The 19,339-nt window shown below is 35.7% G+C and overlaps 1 protein-coding gene across 3 annotated transcripts in view; it reads left to right on the plus strand.

Moving 5' to 3' along the window:
• FGF12 (fibroblast growth factor 12) overlaps positions 1 to 19,339 on the plus strand; it is a 572,489-nt gene that overhangs the window by 354,902 nt on the left and 198,248 nt on the right. The gene's annotated exons all lie outside the window — the stretch shown is intronic.

Below are 19,339 nucleotides of genomic sequence, written 5' to 3' on the forward strand. Positions count from 1 at the left end.
AGCCTCAGAGCCAAGAGTGATCGATCACTCACATCATATCTTTTCGTTCCTGCACAATCATATACAGATACTCAGGGGGAAATTCACATTATCTTAAAATTATGCAGGGTGCCATATTGTTTCCTAAAGTTTGTCTGTATTCACTGCTAGATCTTTAGTGTTGAGCACATAGTAAATACTCATCAAGTATATGTCCCATTGAGTTGTCTTCTGATGGATATGATTTTGTGGTCAGTGTGACAGTCTACCAAACTGCATAAGATAGTCTAAGAAGCCTTGTATTTTATGGTGAAATAACTTTTAAATTAAAATTAAAGATTTGAGGGAAGATCTGCAATTCCGAAAGTGTGAAAATGTTCTTATCAACCCCTTCTAAATCATTCTTTGTTCACTTAATATTATACATTATAAAATATGAATTCCAATACAGAAAATATCTTATTATAAAAAATTGCATCCCAGTTCCCTGCATAGTTGGTTAGCCTATTGTGGTTTGCATTGTTGGTTTGTGTTTGTTTGTAGGAATGCATTCTTTATGTTATTGATTTATTGATTTATTTATTGGAATGCATTCTTTAAATGATTCCTGTTTTCACAGAAGACTGAGCATACCTTTCTCTCCATGTAAGATTTTCATCTGTTGCATCTGTACTTGCATGCAGATTTAGTGATGCTACAGGTATTGATGGAAAGAATCAGAGAGATTGCTTAGTTGTGTCACCTATGCTGTCCGGAGTTCTCCCTTGATCTGTTTCTTTTTCTATAAAATGAGGTGGCTGGAGAAAATAACATGAATGTCTCCTGTCAGCCCCATCCATCCAACTTTTTAAAAAATTGAAAAATTATCAATTGAGGAGGATAGATTCAGTCCCCAATTAAGTTGAATAGCTATACATGGTTCCACACGATGAAGCCATAACCTGGACAGCTGTCCTGCAGATGTATGACCTTTATCATGGGTTTGTGGTGGAAGGGCAGGGGCAAAAGTGTGGGTTCAACTGACAAAAATCCTTCCTTCACCATTTCATAGAAAAATAATTGAGAAGTGCTCTCTCTGCAGATGCTGGGTCAATCAATGTCTGATGTAAATCCATACACACACACACACACACACATACATTTATACACATGTATATGTACAAATATATATGCCTATATATGTATGCATAATGGCATTATGCATAACACACATATTGAGGGTGACACATTTTGTCAAATACTTTTAGAAACTGAATTCATACATTTAAAATATCTTATTTTTTCTTAAGATAAGCAACTGCACACACTTTTTGATATATTGGTTTTAAAAATAGTTTAGATATACAAAATAATAAGACTAGAATAAATCTATCTGGATACCCAGTCCCTGGCATAAAATTTAGTTAAAAAATATCAATACATTTGAACCCACTGTGTGCTTTCCCTGGTGGAGTCCTGCTTTCCTTCAGTACCAGTACAGCAAACCTGAATTTAGCGTTGTTTATTTCCATGCAGTTTTAAAAATATATTTTTTCATATATGTATACTTAAACCATTTGTAATATTGTTTTGTGTGTTTTTAAACTTTTAATAAGTGAGAGCATATACTGTTCATAACTTCTGTGTACTTTTCCTCCCTAATATTATGGTTGTGAGCTGCATATATGGTGATATATTTGCTTTCTATCGTTCACTTTCATTTTTGTAAAGTATCTCTTTGCATGAATATACCCAAATACATTTATCCATTCTCTTTTTGGTGGATAATTGTCATTTCTATTTTAAGGCAGCACAACTATATTTCTTACAGATGTTGAAAAGACCTTCCCTAACCATCCTTTATAAAATGACATTCCTTACCTTGGCCCTCTTTATTCTGATATCCCCCCTTTTTTGTATTCATAGCTCTTATAACCACCATACACACACACACACACACACACCACAGTTGCTGTTTGTTTATTTTTTATCTTCCTTTTCCTCCCAGGAGAACGTAAGTTCCATGAGGGAAGAGATTTTGTTTTGCTCTTTGATGTATCTTTAGAATGATCTCTAATATGTTGTAAGTACTCAACAAAAATGGAATGAATGAATGAATGTCCCCTTGTGTATATATACAAAAGTTTCTGAGTCATTGGCTAAATACTCCACCCACCCAAATATTATTTTAACTTTTTCTTTTGAAATAATTTTAGACTTCAGAAAAATTACAAAGTAATATAGGATATTCCTATATACTTTTCATCCAGTTTCCCCTAATGGTATCATTTTACGTAACAACAGTAAAATTATCAAAACCAAGAAACTGGGATGCCTGGGTGGCTCAGTCGCTAGTGTCTGCCTTCGGCTCAGGTCATGGTCCCAGGGTCCTGGGATCGAGCCCCGCATCAGGCTCCCTGCTCAGCGGGAAGCCTGCTTCTCCCTCTCCCACTCCGCCCTGCTTGTGTTCCCTCTCTCGTTGTCTCTCTGTCAAATAAATAAATAAAATCTTTTTTAAAAAAAGAAAAAAACAAGAAATTGACACTAGTACAATACTATTAACTGAGCTATAGATTTAATTCAGATTTTGCCAGTTTTTCAATTAACATACTTTCTTCTGATTCCCCAGTCCCCCCCACGTATTTTCACTGAAAAAATTTCCAATGAAAGCAAATAATTTTTATTTATACTTTTTCCTAGTGGGGATGAAGGGTAAAAATATCAGAGGAGGATTTAAATTCTACTCAATTTTTAAATAGAAAATTATAAGCCTCTAAGATGTGAAAATGACTTTTCTTTCTCTACTTTGTGTGGGCAGGAGTAAATGCATTTGATTGTTTGAAAAAAAAAAATCTTGTTACTATGAGCATCTGTCAGAATTGTGCTGTTCAGTTCACTAGACATCATTAGGTCCAACCAACCTTATCATGGTATCTTGCATTGAATTGATAAAGACACCTGTTCTTTTGTTCATGAAGAAAAGACTAATTACATGTAATTGAGTACAAAAACAAATGGGTTTGTCAGCAGCAACAGATAAGAATCTCTGCAAATGTAATGATAACAAAAGATACAAAACTGTGTTGGAACACTGGCACAAAAAAGACAATTGCAGTTTGGAAAGTATTAATAGGAATATTTTACATAAAATTAGAAAGGTAATTATTCTGCTTTACTAGTTGCCATAGGAGAAGATGCATTTGAAGAGGTCAAACATGCTGGGGTGGAAACAATTAAGATATTATAACCAAATGTATTGTTCTCTTTCCCTCTGAACAAAATATATGAACAGTGATTTGAGGATGGAATGAGCTGCCTGATACATTAGTACAATGGTGAAACTGGAGATATTCAGTCAGATGCTGTACTGGCACTTGTAGGGGGTTTCACAAGAGAACCCCATTGGTGTGGGAAGGGGAAGGAAGGTGGTGGTGACTGGGGTAGTTTCAGGGCTCAGTGGCTTTTAAGGTCTCCTTCAGTACTGAGATTTATTTTTTAAATTTTATTAAGGTTTTTAATTTTAATTCCAGTATAATTAACATCCAGCGTTATATTAGTTTCAGGTATACGATACAGTGATTCGACAATTCTATACATTACTCAGTGCTCATTGTAATAAGTGCACTCTTTAATCCCCACCACCTATGCCACCTCTCTCCCACCCACCTCCCCTCTAGTAACCATCAGTTTGTTCTCTGTAGTTAAGTGTCAGCTTCTTGGTTTCTCTCTCTGTGTTTCCCTTTGTTCATTTGTTTTGTTTCTTAAATTCCACATATGAGTGAAATCACATGGTATTTGTCTTTCTCTAACTTATTTTCTAACATTATACTTTCTAGCTCCAACCATGTTGTTGAAAATGGCAAGATTTCATTCTTTTTTATGGCTGAATAATATCCCATTGTATGTATATTCCTCATCTTCTTTATCAATTCATCTCCAGAGGCACATTTAGTTGTGGAGTTTATTCTGCCAGTCTTTGGGTTGTTTTCTGAGTTATTTACACTTGTGTGTTAACTAGTTGTATCCATGGGATGAGGTGAGCCTAGGGTCCTTCTACTCTGCCATCTCCCCCAGGAATCCCAGTCCTGAGATTCTTTTAAAAATTATTTTGAATAAGTAAGATAAGTATACAGTATAAAACCATAAAGGTGCAAAAGGTTATGCTGTTGAGAAAGAGCAAACAGTCCCTGCCAGGCAGGAGCTGACTTGGTAGTCCAGCAGGCCTTGGGGTACTTCTTTTGAATATAGACAATTTCACAGAACACCCAATCAGAAAAGGCCACTGTGATTGTGCTGGATCAAGACAAAAACACAACCACTCTGTAATCATGTCTGAACACAGGCAAAAAGAAGAATGTTGTCCAAACTACAAAATGATCAAATATTTCTCTATCCTGGCTTATATCAGTGGCTGCTTACTAATTCACCAAACACAGCTTTAACTTGCTCTGCTCTTCTTGTCTTATAGATAATATATATATATATTTTTAAAGATTTTATTTATTTATTTGACAGAGAGAGACATAGTGAGAGCAGGAACACAAGCAGAAGGAGTGGTAGAGGGAGAAGCAGGCTTCCCGCCGAGCAGGGAGCCCGATGTGGGACCCGATCCCAGGACCCTGGGATCATGACCTGAGCTGAAGGCAGACGCTTAACGACTGAGCCACCCAGGTGCCCCCTTATAGATAATATTTATTAACTTACCCGATCATACAATGACACTCACTTCCTTAGAGCATCCAATTGGGAGTAAATCTGCATTTCTTTGAGCCCTCCCTAAAATTGCCTAACCCAAGACCAAATCCTGTAAGTTCTTTCTTACACCCTCTTACTAAGACATCCCAGCTCGACCATGGAGTGCATTTTTCCTCCTTGCCTTAAGTCATTAAGCCCAACTTTGTTCAACCATGGGTGTGTTTCTTTCCCTGGGAGATACTGACATAGTCAAAAACAGTTTTCTGTTCTTCTTCTCTCTGCCTCTGGCCACATTTCTTGGTATTCTTCTGGAATGTAGTCTATGCATTTGTCAACATATACAATGCTCTATGTTTATATTGATATCATTTCTCTCTCCATCATCTAACATTATTCAGTATCTTTTTAAACTTAAATTGTTATATCTATGAGATTTTTCCATATTAGTATGTATTTATGTGGAATAATTTATTTAACCTAATTCTCTGTTGAAGGCCATTTCAGTTCTTATATTTTGCTAATGCAAACAACACTATAAAAAATATCCTGGTACGTAAGTAATTTTGCATGTGTACAAGTGTACTTACGGGATGGATACTTAGAAGTGGAATTCCTGGGTCAAGGGTATATGCTTTTTTAATTTTGAAAGATCTATATTTGTTCTCCATCATACAAATTTACATTGAGGATGTCTATTTCCTTATATTCTAGGTCAGCACAATGTGTTATCAAACTTCTGGTTCTTTGTTACCTAAAAACATAAACATTATTTGTCTTATTATGAGTTAGGTTGAGCACTTATTCATATATTTTAAGAACCATCTTCACTTCTTTTTCTATAAAATATCTGTTTATATCTGTAGGATATAAACCTACATTTGTAGGAAATCTATTTATATTTTAAAAAAATCAGCTCTTTGAAAAAAAATCAGCTCTTTGTTATATGAGTTGTACGTTTTTACTCATTTTGTTGTTTGTCTCTGAATTTACTTGGCCGTGCTTATTTATTTTATTTTATTTTATTATAAATATGCTTTTACACCCTCAGCTTTTCTTTCCTGTTTAAAAAGCCTTTATTTATTCCAAGATGATTTTTTAAACAATCTCCTGAGCTTTGTCTTAATAAATTATTGTTTGACTTTTATGCTTAATATTTAATTAGTATGGAATCTGTTTCTTGAGATCTTTTGATTCTAGACCTCTAATATTTTATGTTCTTGACTACTGATTACAAATCAAACACAGTTTATTCAGATTTTATGAATAAACTAAATTTCTCATGAGTTCAGCATAAAGAAACATTTCAAAATGGTCGGTATCTGAGTTTCAGAAATCCAATTGGAAACTTAAAAATGTAGTCATCCAGTTATGTTTTCTATACAATACCAAACATATGATGTTTTGATACCACCACCAGCCACAAGGATATAGACACAGCCAAAGCCAACAGAAGTTCTGTATTGCTAAACTATCAACAGAAACATGATCCACATGGTTAGCTGGGAAGAATTATCAAGGACATAAGGGATGCTGTGGAGAATTATAAGGAGGTTTTTCTCCCTAACCAGGGACCTTCCTGGACAAGGAGTTTATCTCTTACACCTACTAGAGCGTACACATTATCGTTTTCATGGGAAAGTAAGGGCTATGCCATATCCAATTATAGGGATAATATTTTCTTCTACTATCATCTATCCTTTAAGAATATGTCATCAGTTTGTATGTGCGAAATCACACCTATAAGTTGGATGAAAAGAAAAAGAAATGTGTGTGTTATCCTGCTGATTTTCTTTAAGCAAGATTACTTACATAATCTTAAGCAATAGCGTGGTAATGTTGTTATTCTTAGAGTGGCATATTTTTTCAATGTCAAAATTAATATTTATCCTTAGCTTATGAATGCAGTCACTTCATTTGATATTTTTAATAAAGAAAAAATGCTTTTTGATTTTAATCGCTAGAAGAAGAGTAATGAACATTTGTTAGAGATTTGTTTTTGTTGACTATGCTTTAATTTTAAAGAGTATGCTTCCAGATAATATTTGTGGAAAGCATGAACAAGAACCAATTATTTCCTTGAATAGTTTACCCACTCACATAAAATCACAAGGGAATAACTTTCTAAACTTTTTGTAACCTTGACCTCTTTCCTTCTTACTAGTCTTGTATTTCTTTTCGATCCTAAGACTTCTGTTCTCATGTGTCCCTCTAGTCAGTAAAGGAAAACATGAACCATATGAAATTATCCTTCTCCCCGGTTGCTCTGTGACTGTTTATGGGCATATTTATAGCATATTTATAGGCTGTATGCATAGTGGTTAAGAATCTTGAGACGATGGACTCTGAAAAACAAACTGAGGGTTCTAGAGGGGAGGGGGGTGGGAGGATGGGTTAGCCTGGTGATGGGTATTGAGGAGGGCACGTTCTGCATGGAGCACTGGGTGTTATGCACAAACAATGAATCATGGAACACTATATCTAAAACTAATGATGTAATGTACGGGGATTAACATAACAATAAAAAAAATTAAAAAAAAAAAAAAAAAAAAAAGAATCTTACAGGAGCTACTTAACCAAGTGTATTCCTAGAAAGAGTTGAGGGCTGAGATTTTCTTTAATCTATTCTTGGCTCTGTGAGGTAACCAGTGCATTGACTTTAAGCAAATCACATAAAATTTCTCAGATTTAAATGATATCTGATTGTACAAAATGAGAGGGACAGAGAATCTCTCAGATTTTAGAAGCCTTTCCGTTCTCATGTGGAAGGGAATGTATGCTCAGAAAAACTGACTGGCGTCTTCCATTTCCCATTTCAGAACAATACCATTTGTTCTGAAAGCTATATCACCAGCAGGAAATCTTCAATTTACAAATCCCTATGTGATATCCTCAAGGTGTGTATAAGGATCTGGAGAGTCATGCACGTAAATGATAGAACCAGAATTTGAATCCAGGCTATCTGACTTAAAATTCTGTACCTTTAGCTTAGTTATTTAACCTCTTCACAGCTTAATCCCCTCATTTGTTCAGTGGGAATGATAACAGAATTTACATCATAGGGTTGTTGTGCAGATGAAATGGGTTGATTCATGAAAAGTACTTAAAATTGTGCCTAAAACACAGTAACTCCCAATAAATATTGTTAGTTGTTGCTATTACTATTACTATTACCTTCATCCACATGGATGAAAGAGTACTTGTTTACAAGGAGCTCATAGACAGAAGCCATTTCAACAAGTAGAATCCTTAATGGCGGCAGCTGATGTTACGCGAAAGAGTGTGAAAGTGCTGAGCTGGGGGATATTGAAGAGTACTCTAAGTCAGGGTTCATACAGTGTGTAGTCCCCAGACCATTTCCGGCATCAGCATCATCTGGGAACATTTTTGAGCCTCACGCTAGACATATTGAATTATTAGAATTCTGGGCTGTGGCTCAGCAATCTCTGTTTCGACAAGCTCTCTGGATGATTCTGATGCACTGCAGTAGGTATGACTGGTAACTCTCCTCTGCCCCAGGATTTGGAATGTTCACTTTTGCTGATTAAGGCAATCTCTGTCTTGGGACTGCCACACATACTTCTACTGGTACCTGATTCCGAATGTAATAGGGAAAGCATGGATTTGTAGGCATCCTGCAAAGCATGATGAAATTCAGACTTTGTAGTGTCTCAAACATGTGTGAAATCAGTTATTTTTGAAGTTTTTTTAAGTTTTCTAATAGCCACATTTTAAAAAATTTTATTTTAATTCCAGTGTATTTAACATACAATAGATGAATGGATAAAGAAGACACACAACAATGGAATGAATGTTGTATTTGATTTAGACCCAGAGAGAGTCAAGAGCGCAATTCTAGACAGATGTATAATCAAACATAGGTTTGGGGGAATTACACAAATGATACAGGTGAGCCTATATCTTGGACATTTTACACATGCTAATTACATTTACGTGGAATGACTTACCCAATCTTATTCACTGGCTTTGCTGATAAGCCACCCTTACCCTTTAGAACCCTTCTCAACTTTTTTCTTCTTTGTGCGAAGCCTTCTCTGGCTTTCCCCGACAACTGCCACTCTTTCCCAACACCCCCCACTAACTCACTTCACCCAACTCTGTCTGAACCTTGTGTGTACATTTACAGCTGCACAAGTCACATTAGACTGCAATTCCTTATCTACATTTGTATTTCCCCTCTGAGAGTGCAATGTCCTTATTTGCCCTTCTGTGGAGCACAGCAATGGACAGTTTCCAAGATCCCAAACTGGAGGGCTATGGCAGATATGTTTCATTTAGCTGGCACACCTCACGGTGAAAAAAAATGAATGTATTCAAACAGTGGATGTATCTGCTTTCCCGCACATTTTCCTCCTGCCTGCCTCAGCCCTGAAGAGGTTTGAGTTTGGCGTACCTCAGTGTTGTAAAATCAAAATGACTGAATACACCTTCAAATGGAGAGTATAAGCCACTTAAATATCACTAATTGTAAGTCAAAGTGACTTGGGCTGTGAGTCAGATAACCTGGTTTCCAGTCCAGGTCCTGTCCCCATTTAGCTGCATGTTCTTGTTTAAGCTTTCTGTTCCTTGGTTTTCTACTCTGTAAAATGAGGTGTTTGAAAAAGATTATCTCCAATATCCCTGAAAGATCTGAAACTTTGAAAGCCTACAGATTGGTAATGAATTTTGGTTTTACCTTTGAAACCCTTGAAATTTTTCCTTTAAACACATCATTAAAAAGGGCAAAATTGTAAGAGTGGGTAGTACAATAATTTTTGCAATGAATTTGAAAACTGTAGTAAATTCACTCTGCCTTCAAAATATAACAGAATCTGACCACTTTCAATACCCCTATTGCCACTACGTAGACCAAGCTGCTCTCATCTTTGGACCTTTGCAATAGCCTCCTGACTGATCTTGTCAGTTAAAGCTTTCCCTCTTCAATCTATTATCCACAGAGTAGCCAGACCCAGTTACAACATGGGTCAGATAGGTCAGTTCTCTGTTCAGTCTCTTTCATCATACATCGTTAAGGGTAAAAGCCAAGTTCACTTTATGACCGATACGGTTCCACATAATCCTGCCCATTATCTCTTGACTGTTTGCCCTCCTTTATTTCGACTAGTCATCCTGTTGTTCCTCAAACACAACCACCATGGTCTTTCCAGAAGCCCTTGGTACCAGCATTCCATGTCTTCCTAGCATGTTCTTCCTCCAAATATCTAAATAGTCCCCTTTCTCATCTTCTTCATTCCTTTATTCAAAAGAGATGCCTTTTCCCATGGAGGCCTTTTGTGGTTAGTCTATACATTTCAATCCTTGTCTTCAACACTTCACTCTCCCTTGGCAACTTGATTTTGTTCTTCCTCCAGAACACTTGCCACTGTCTTATATACTTATTTATTTTATTATGTCCCTCCTCCACCAAGACATTCCCCATTTATATACGCAACAGAATTTCCTCATTCATACTTGCTTATGTTATTTTTTTCATTAATTGTATCCTCCTCTAAAAACAAGATCAACAGCCTTTTGTCTTTGAAAACTTTTTCTGATTTCTTTAACTGGAAGTCCTGCTTTTTCCTAGGCATACATTGTACCTCTCTTAAGAAATGTATGCAGTTTCATCTGTATAAATTTATTATGTGTGTGACTTGTTTACTTCCTTTAGGTTACAAGTTTCTTGAAGTCATTGACTATGTCTGATTTATCTCGGTATTGGCATGTAATAAGGTCTTAATAATAGGTAATGCCTTAATAATGGATATGGGTAGGTTAATTTGTAGTAATAATAGTATAATCACACTACCATTTAAATTGGAAGGCCTAATTAGAATAAAAGCTCCACAGGGGCAGGGAGCTTTGTCTGCAGTTTGCACTGCTGTTTCTCCAGCACCCAGAGTCATGTCTGGCACATATTAGGTTGTCAGTATTCGTTGAATAAATGAATGCAAGTGAATTCTCAGAATAACTCCATCAAAAATGAATATGACTTTGTTGAACAACACCCAGCTTGAAGGATTAATGCAAATTGGATCACGTTTGCATTTTGTTTTGAGAATGACAGACAATTTAAGAGACTTCAAAGGATGGATAAGGAAGTCATTTTCCATTACGAAAATAGGAAGAAAATTGAGTAGGCTTAGTCTGGAAAAGTGAACTGTATAGCGATAATAGTAAAAGAAGACACTCTTGCACAGTTTTAAGTATGTCTTCAAAGCGTTATGTGAATATATATTCATGGTGATAATTACAGAGGCATCATTTTCTGAAAGTATGTAAATGGTACATTTACCTATGAGAGAGGGAGCCATTGCTTTTATTATTCAACCAGGACCAGGAGCTAAATTTAAGCTTATTTTGCAGGGAACAGAAACCATACACTGAGGTGCTTAAAAAGTAAGAAAAAAAGGGGGGTGGGTTCCTTGAAGTAGTAGAAAAGAGTTTTAGAGTTGTGATAAATTAGAGATTGTTAAAAATCTCCCTGAAATTACCTGCTTCTGAGGCTCTGAGATGTGAAGTTGATTTGGTCAAAGGAGAGTAAGGAAAATTCAGTTCCATTATATCTCCCTTCTGTGTTCATTCCTCAATACAAATTATTGCTTCAGAGATTAAGCAGGTTTGCCTACATTCTCAAACTTAATAGAGATAGTAATTAATGTCAGTGGGATTTCTTATATGTCTCTGGTTTGATTAGGTGTCTGGTTTATAGCCACCAGTTTATTAAGGAATTAATCATACCTTTATTCTCATGTGGATGGATATTTTCCAGGGCATACTACCATGAACTATAAAAGAATAATTATATATTTTCCCTGAGGGATTTGGAAAAAATATGAGTTTGCAATATATCAAATAATAATAGCTAATGTTCACTGAGTAATTTTAGAAATTTTATTCATTTAAGTATCACAACAATTCTATAAAACAGGTATTATAGTCATGCCCACTTTGAAGATGAGTAAACTGAGGCATAGGGAGTTTAAATAATTAGCCCATGGTCACACAGATATTAAATGGTAGACCCAGGATGTGTACACAGCAAATTTAGTTCCAGAGTTAATGCCTTTACCCACTCTACACTGGATTTCTCTTTCGTGGTTAATATTTCCCAGTGCATAATAAACATTCCCTTAAATCATAAAACTACATTTTCTCCCAACACTTTTTAAAAGTATTAAGAAGGAAGTATGATTTACTTGTAAAGTATTATGGTGGTTTACTTTAAGATGGTATAAACACTGAACTTTGAGAGGATTTTTCTTCAATATGTTTGGTATATTTACATTGTAAATTAAAGTATTTTTTAGAAATAGTAAACCATTATACAGTAATTTTTACATTCTTAATCTGGTGGCCCGTTTCGTGTATCTGACTTGGGAAATTTGAGGTGTGTAGGATGTGTGTATTTGTGTGTGTGTATATATTTCCATGTATTATTCAGTAGCCTAGATAGAGTGGTACTGAGCAGGCATCCCGCCAAGATCTAGTGAGGTTGCACTTAGTACATCTGCTTTTCCTGACACTGAGACAGAATGTGGAGCACACTCCCATGTCAAAATATGTCTGTTCAGCATTACTAAGCCCACTCTATAGTATTCTAATTGAATTTTTAAAAATATCTTAAAGAGAACTTCTCTTTGCTTCCTCTTACTTAGGTATTGCCAGAATACATAATTTTATTGTTACTTTAGTATGTAGCGGGGACCAGTTATGATCCTTGAGGAAGCAGTGTGGTGTTGTGAATATCCCATACAATTTCAGAGACAGACAGTTATGGAAATTAACATGCATTTCTCCATTTACCAGCTGTATACACTTGGTCAATTTGCTTAGCACTTTCAAACCTTAGTTTCTCAACTGTAAAATGGGAATTATATGTAAGGACTTAAAGTATATAATATCAAACTTACCCTCATGGAAGAGAGTGCTTTGGGAAGTCTGAAGAGGAGAAATCTATGCTGCTGGAAGTGTGAACAAGAGTAATTTCCGGGAAGGTATAGGACTGAGCAGAGCCATGAATTGTTAATAGGCGTTCTTGGTGCCTCACATGCAGTTTCGACACTCTGCTGGGCCCTAGACCCAGCCTTCTTGTCTTTAAGGGAATTTGACTGAAGTTGAATCTGCATAGGATTCAACCCCACTGCACTTGGAATTTCTCTCAAAGTGGGTAGGAATGAATACAGTTACACATGGTCTTTTCTCAGTCCTTTGAATCTGCTGGTGATCTCAGCAGGGAAAGTCATATCAAGATGCAAGGGAAGATAGTCTACTTCCCACCAATGTCAAAGTCCTCTGGAACAATGCCTCCCGAATTTTTGGACATTAGAATCATCAGGGTGACTTTAAAAAAATCTGATGCCCGGGTCAATAAAATCAGAATCTCTGAGGATGGAACCAAGGCATGAGTATTTTAAAATAACACAGATGATTCTGAAATACAGTCAAGTAAAAGAAGAGTGACTTCTAGAACATTGCTTCTTATACTGTAGTGGGCATCAGAATCACCTGGAGGGTTTGTTAAACTACTGGTTTTTGGGCCCTTACTCCCAGAATTTCTGATTCCAGTAATCTGGAAGAAGGGCTGAATGTTTGTGTTTCTAACAAGTTCATAAGACCACACTTTGAGAACCACTGCTCTAGAACAGTGCTTCTTGAACCTTACATGCGTAGTGATCATTTGGGAATCTTGTGAAAATGCAAATTGTGATTCGGTAGGTCTTGGATGGGGCCTGAGATTCTGCCTTTCCTGTAAGCTGCAGGAGATGCTGACACTGCCCACAGCAAGCTCTAGTCTGAGGACTGGTGAGGTTCAATAAGCAAAATCTGGGAGCTGGTAAGAACTACCCCCAGATCCATTGAATATGAAATTGCTTTTTTAGCAATGCTGCACATTGGAATCATATGAGGAATTTAAAAAAAATATTGAGGCCTAGATCCAATCTTGGAGATTTTTATTTAGTTGGTATGGGTATGGCCAAGGTATCAGAATTTAAAAATAAACAAACAAACAAAACTCCCAGAAGGTTGTAATACGCAGTGAAAAACTTTGAGACAGAGTTACACAATAGGATATTATTTTAAAGTACACTGCAAATCATTGCTGTCCTTTTATGGAATGTTCCTTGATATTGTATTGTAAAAAAAAGCTGGAGATGACAAGTAAATGGCCCCTCCTGGGTCCACAGCAGACATCACTAAATTCTTTTGTTTTGTTTAGACATCACTAAGGTTTTACAACAGTCATTGTGGCCTAGCCTCAAATGTCTCCTTAAGACATAGTTTTGGGCAGCTGCAGCAAAATGATTGGAGTTTCACACACGCCTGCCATATGTATGCTTCGTCTTCATTAACACCAACATATATTGAGGGAGAATTGTGTTCTAGTTACTAAGTTACAAAGATGATTCTCATACTATCCTGCTTTCTAGCTGCTCCTAGCATAATAGACAAAGTTGAGGTTGAACCTTTATGTAAATTAAACTTAATAATGCCAGGTAGCACTGGTACTGCCAAGTGATTAGAAAAAAATCACTAAATTTCAGAGATGGAAGAGATCCCCCAAAGCCATGGTGCTCAGAGAAAGTGGACTTTAAACTGAGCCTTGAAGAATAGGAACAAAATAGGTGAGCTAAGATCAGGAGAACTGCATTTCAGATAAAGAGGCACAAAATTACCAAGTGGAGAAAGCTCCTTCCATGTTGGGGACAAATTAACTGAACAATGGGTCTAGCAAAGAAATTATGTGGAGGTATCACAGGACCATATTTTAGAGTGCTAAACAACACGTAAGGAAGTTTACACTTTATATTTTAGGACATGGGGAACCAATGAATGTTACTGAGCAATTGTAATCAAATGATAGGTGAAATGTACTTTGGAAAAATTTTGTACGTAGGGACAATGGGAGAAATGAGCTGAAACATTTTAAGGTAGAGAATACTGATCCTATTATTTTTCAAATTCTTTTTTCCCCCCCTCCATTTCTAAAAAAATATTTTAACCACATTTATTTCTATAGATCCACTTAATATTTTTGGAATGAAGCAGAAATACAATTTATATTTACATATTATATCATATCATAGATATTATATAGTATATGTATATATATACATGTATATATATATTAATCATGATCAGTAAATATAACATTTGAGTGCCAGTGTCAGTATAACTTGAGTGGAATCGTGAATGTTTCTTTGTGGCTTTTTCACTGACTTCCCACTATTTAAATATAATTGCTCATCAGTATTGTGTGCGTAAATTTTCAAAAGTGCTTTCTTGTTTTGGTAATTAACGATAATGAAGTGCAAAGCTTTGGTTGTGCGTATCTAAACCATCTCAAGCAAGTTAGCTTTTGTTGTCTGTGTGTAATTTTAACTAAGAGGAACTAAAGGTTTTGTACTTTCTGAGTGGGGAATTTCTGCTTGCCTGACAAATTCCTTTTAAGGCTTCCAAATCTATTTATTGTAGTTCCATTTTTTTTTTCTCACTTTCTTTACAACTACTTAGATTGTAGTTGCTAGAAATTCTCTTTTATTTCTCAAGAGCAACAATATTTTATAGCCTTACGGCCACCAGAACCTAGGTTCACATCCTAGTCTTTTCTTGGAGGATTTCATGACCTTGGGAAAACCACATCTTTGAGATTCAGTGCCCTTCTCTGTAAAGATGGTCGCAGAGTTCACATGTGGAGTAATTTTTTTTCTATTTTATAGACTTTCACCACTATGATTGCAGGTACCAAGTCTGTCTTTTACATCAGTGTATTACAAGTGCCTAGCATAGTGTCTGGAATATATGTGATAAATTAATGAATAAACCTGACAGGCCATAGTGTCAATTTTGGTGTTTGATGGAAGATTTGTGGAAGATGTAAATCTAAAACCTTTGAAAACATGAAAGATTTCTTGAAGGATGTTTCTGCCCTTTGATCTGGACTGACACCTGTGCTGTTCAGAGTTCTTCATGTGGACCGTAAGACAAGTCTGATGTGTAAGACAAATTGGTTGCAGAGGATGAGCAATGATGGGCATTTGCTTTCATTATCGATAGTGACATGCTCCCATTTTTCATCTTAAGGAAAAAAAAAGAAATCACATTGAATTGACTTGTTAATTATGCAAGTTTTTGAACATCTCTGAAGTAACACAGGAAAGGTTTTATGATGATATCAGGTTTAAAAGCCAGTGGCAGGATTCTACTAGCTTTTGTCCAAGAAAGGGATCATCATGTTGCTCATTTTCACTATGTTGAAAATTCATAATGTTTGCTATCGGCCAATGCTTAAAAGAACAATTTTAAGTCTCTAAGCCCCAAACCACTCATCGGTTCCATAAGTCAGTAAATTCAGTGGAGAAAATAAATCAGGCAGTTGGATTATTTGACCAATTGTTTATAAAGTAAGACATCAGACTGAAAACACTAAATCACTGTAACCTAAAGTATGTTGATTTTTACATTGTTTTCATTGTTTCATTTTAAATGCATAATTATTTTTGCTCACTGAATCTTAAATATATAAGATGAAGTACGTTGCTTTTTTTTCTGCCATGACATCTTAAGAAATTTAAGTTAAAATATGAAATAATGATGACCCAAGTGTCCCTTACCCCCTACCCCCATTGTGAAAGCTCTAGCCACATCAATAATGATACTTTGTACTTTACTTTTATAGTTTAACAAGTATTTAAAAAATATTACTTTAACTCATCATCATATCAAGTCAGTGAAGTATTCAGAGTGGACACTAAGGCTCAGTGAGGTTACATTACTTCCAGTCACCAAAGTCACAAAGCCGTTAAATGTTAGAACTAGGGCTCATGACTGAGAGCTATGTCCTCCAAGTTCAGTCTTCATCCTAGTCTTGTTTCCTTAATAGCTAAAGTAGGGACTATCATATCTTTCCCTTAAATTCTGGAAGGAAAGCTATTTTAGGGAGTTAAGTTCAATGACCACAATTGTTTAGGCTTCTACTGTGCAATGTACCTTGGATGAAAAAAATGTATTTCATCCTCTTGAAAAATTCTTGGTTTGCTGGGAGATTCAGGCAAACATATAAATATGAAAAAGCAATGTGGTAAGTGTTGTGTAATGCTGTGGAATTAGGATGAGGCAGCAATTAATTTGCCTGAATGAATACTCCATTGTACCATAATTTATATGACCACTTTTGTGTTGGAAGAGTTAAGAGCCCAGACTATCTATCTCTTAGTTTGTTGACTGTTCTATAAGATCATTTTCCTATTGAAAATGAGGAGGGGGAAGAACTGACCTTAGTAAATGATAAATAAAGGCCAGAAATAGATATTATTTTCATGACTAATGTAAAACCAATTGAGTGACTTACAAATATTATCATAAATACTATAATTACAAATGTTATTACAGGAGACTATTGGATTATAAGGAAAAATAACATGGTATCAACTTAATTTTAGGTTCAGATTTTTGTAGGATATGATATTATTCACATTCTAATGAAGTATCTTTATTGAGAACATTTTGATGTGTGGGGAATGATAATTTTCAAGACAATCTGATATTGAGAGTACACAGATTATAAACCCAAATATCTCGATTCTCTCTCAGTATCTTCCACTATAAATTTAACTTGGATTTTCAGTGGGTCACAAAATGCATGCTTTCCATTGCCCATTCTGCAGGTTCAACTCAGAATTTGAAAACATGACTATGCTCTTTTATACCTGTTCACTATTACAAGCAGTAAGGAGGCTATCCTTACAAGTTGCTTGAGAAGATACTGGATTTACCTGTTGTAAAGAAGAATTCATAAGGAACTTTTTTTTCCCTCCCTCCTTTCTCTTTCTTTTCCTTTCTTCCTCTTCTTCTCCTTTGCACCTTCACTGGTTGTCACAGTAAGTGTTTTCTGATGTTTTGGGTTGATTGCTACCTTTTTTTGTCACGGGAATTATTTTTGTGGGTAACAGTCAGGTAGAAATTAAGTTGGATAAGAACACAGCACTTCTACAAGGTACTTTTTTCATGTCCAGTATAATTTTATAAGAGATCTAATATCTTGATTATAACAGATTTCCTCAAACTCTTCCTTTCTTCTTCATTCCTTCTAAAACCTGCTTCACCATTCACACACACCAGCCCCATGCATCCTATGCTTTTGTCCTCTCAAACTCTGTGTCATGTAAATTATCTGGCTTTCCCTTTAGATTCCATATTTAAATATATTCTATGTGTGATAAACATTGTCAGTTTTTTCTTGCATGCTTAATTTTCTTGCATGCTGGAAATACGACCAAGAGAAGCTATGCATAAGCAAGCTTAAAGAGAAACCACTGCTGATTCATTTATTTATTTGGCAAATATTGAACAGCAGCTTATGAGACCAGGATGTTATATTCTAGGCAACAAGGATAACAACAGTTTCCAGGGCTTTCAAGTTGCCCACAGAATAGTAGGAACCTCAGGAAGGATTACAGATGAAGGTTTATCCCCCAGGGACCACATCTGTTGGCTACCTCACTATTTCCCCATCATAAGCACAACATGTGGCATATACTAAGTGCTCAATAGATATTTATGGAAAGAATACATATTTTATGAACCAGAGACATTATAGAGGTATTTACAAGATACCATATGAGAGTTCAAATGGCTAAGGCTATGGAATCATACCCTGAAGTTTAGGATGGCAATTTTCATTCCCTTCTTTATTCACTTGGTACCCAAAAAAGAAGTTAAGACTTTTTATACCCTGAAATAAAGCCAAGTAGTGAGATACTTATTTTAAAAGTGACATTTTACATGTCAGAATGCCTAGCATGATGCCTGAAAAAAAAGTAGGCATTCCACGAATATAATCTTTTTCGTTTTTCCTACCTCATGTGTTACTTTTCTTTAATTCTCTCCTGCCACTTAAATTTCAAACTGAGACTGACTGAAATTTTGTAGGTCCTAAAACTTACACAATTTTAGGCATTCCCTCAGAAAAAACAAATATAGCATGATGAAATGAAAATTAGGCACAAAAGTGAGTAGGGTGAGAAAATAAATCACAAAAGATTAAATTTTAAAAAGCTGAAAGTTATCACAATGATGGTAGAATCTAGGGAAATAAAATATTTTAATTACTTGATGGATTTAAGTCTATACATTTATTTTCCATTATTTATATGTATAATCTTTGAACATCTTTTCATATGGCAACAATCTTGTAATTATTTCCTGAAAAAAATAATTCAGTCTTTCCTGTGGCATAATTAGTCAAAAATTATCCTTTATAACTTTAATTTATAAAAGTTTATTTTAGCTTCACAGCTCATCATTGGTAATATCATGTATTACATGTTGAGGGTTATTATCAAATATGAGAATTTTGGGTTGTATGGTATCAGGGCATTTCAAATCCATCACCTACTTCCCCCAGGAAATAACTTCTGCTAGTCATTTATACATTATTACAATAATGCTGTGTATCCAGCAATCACATAGACTCCACTGCATGCAACAGCAGTGTTATGTCTCATGTGACTGGGGTGGTTGGCCAGGTAGCTCTGTTGATCTTGTCTCAATTACATATCTGGGGGTCAGCTATCTGTCAGTTAATCTAGAATTGCCTTGGCTGGATTACTGAAACCACTTTATTTTGCCCTAAGTGTCTTACATCCTCTTCCTGGCAGCAGTGGGTTAGTCTGTGCATGTTCTTAAT

This window comes from Phoca vitulina, unplaced genomic scaffold, assembly GCF_004348235.1.
Source record: "Phoca vitulina isolate PV1807 unplaced genomic scaffold, GSC_HSeal_1.0 scaffold8, whole genome shotgun sequence".
In the NCBI taxonomy this organism is placed as follows: Eukaryota; Metazoa; Chordata; class Mammalia; order Carnivora; family Phocidae; genus Phoca; species Phoca vitulina.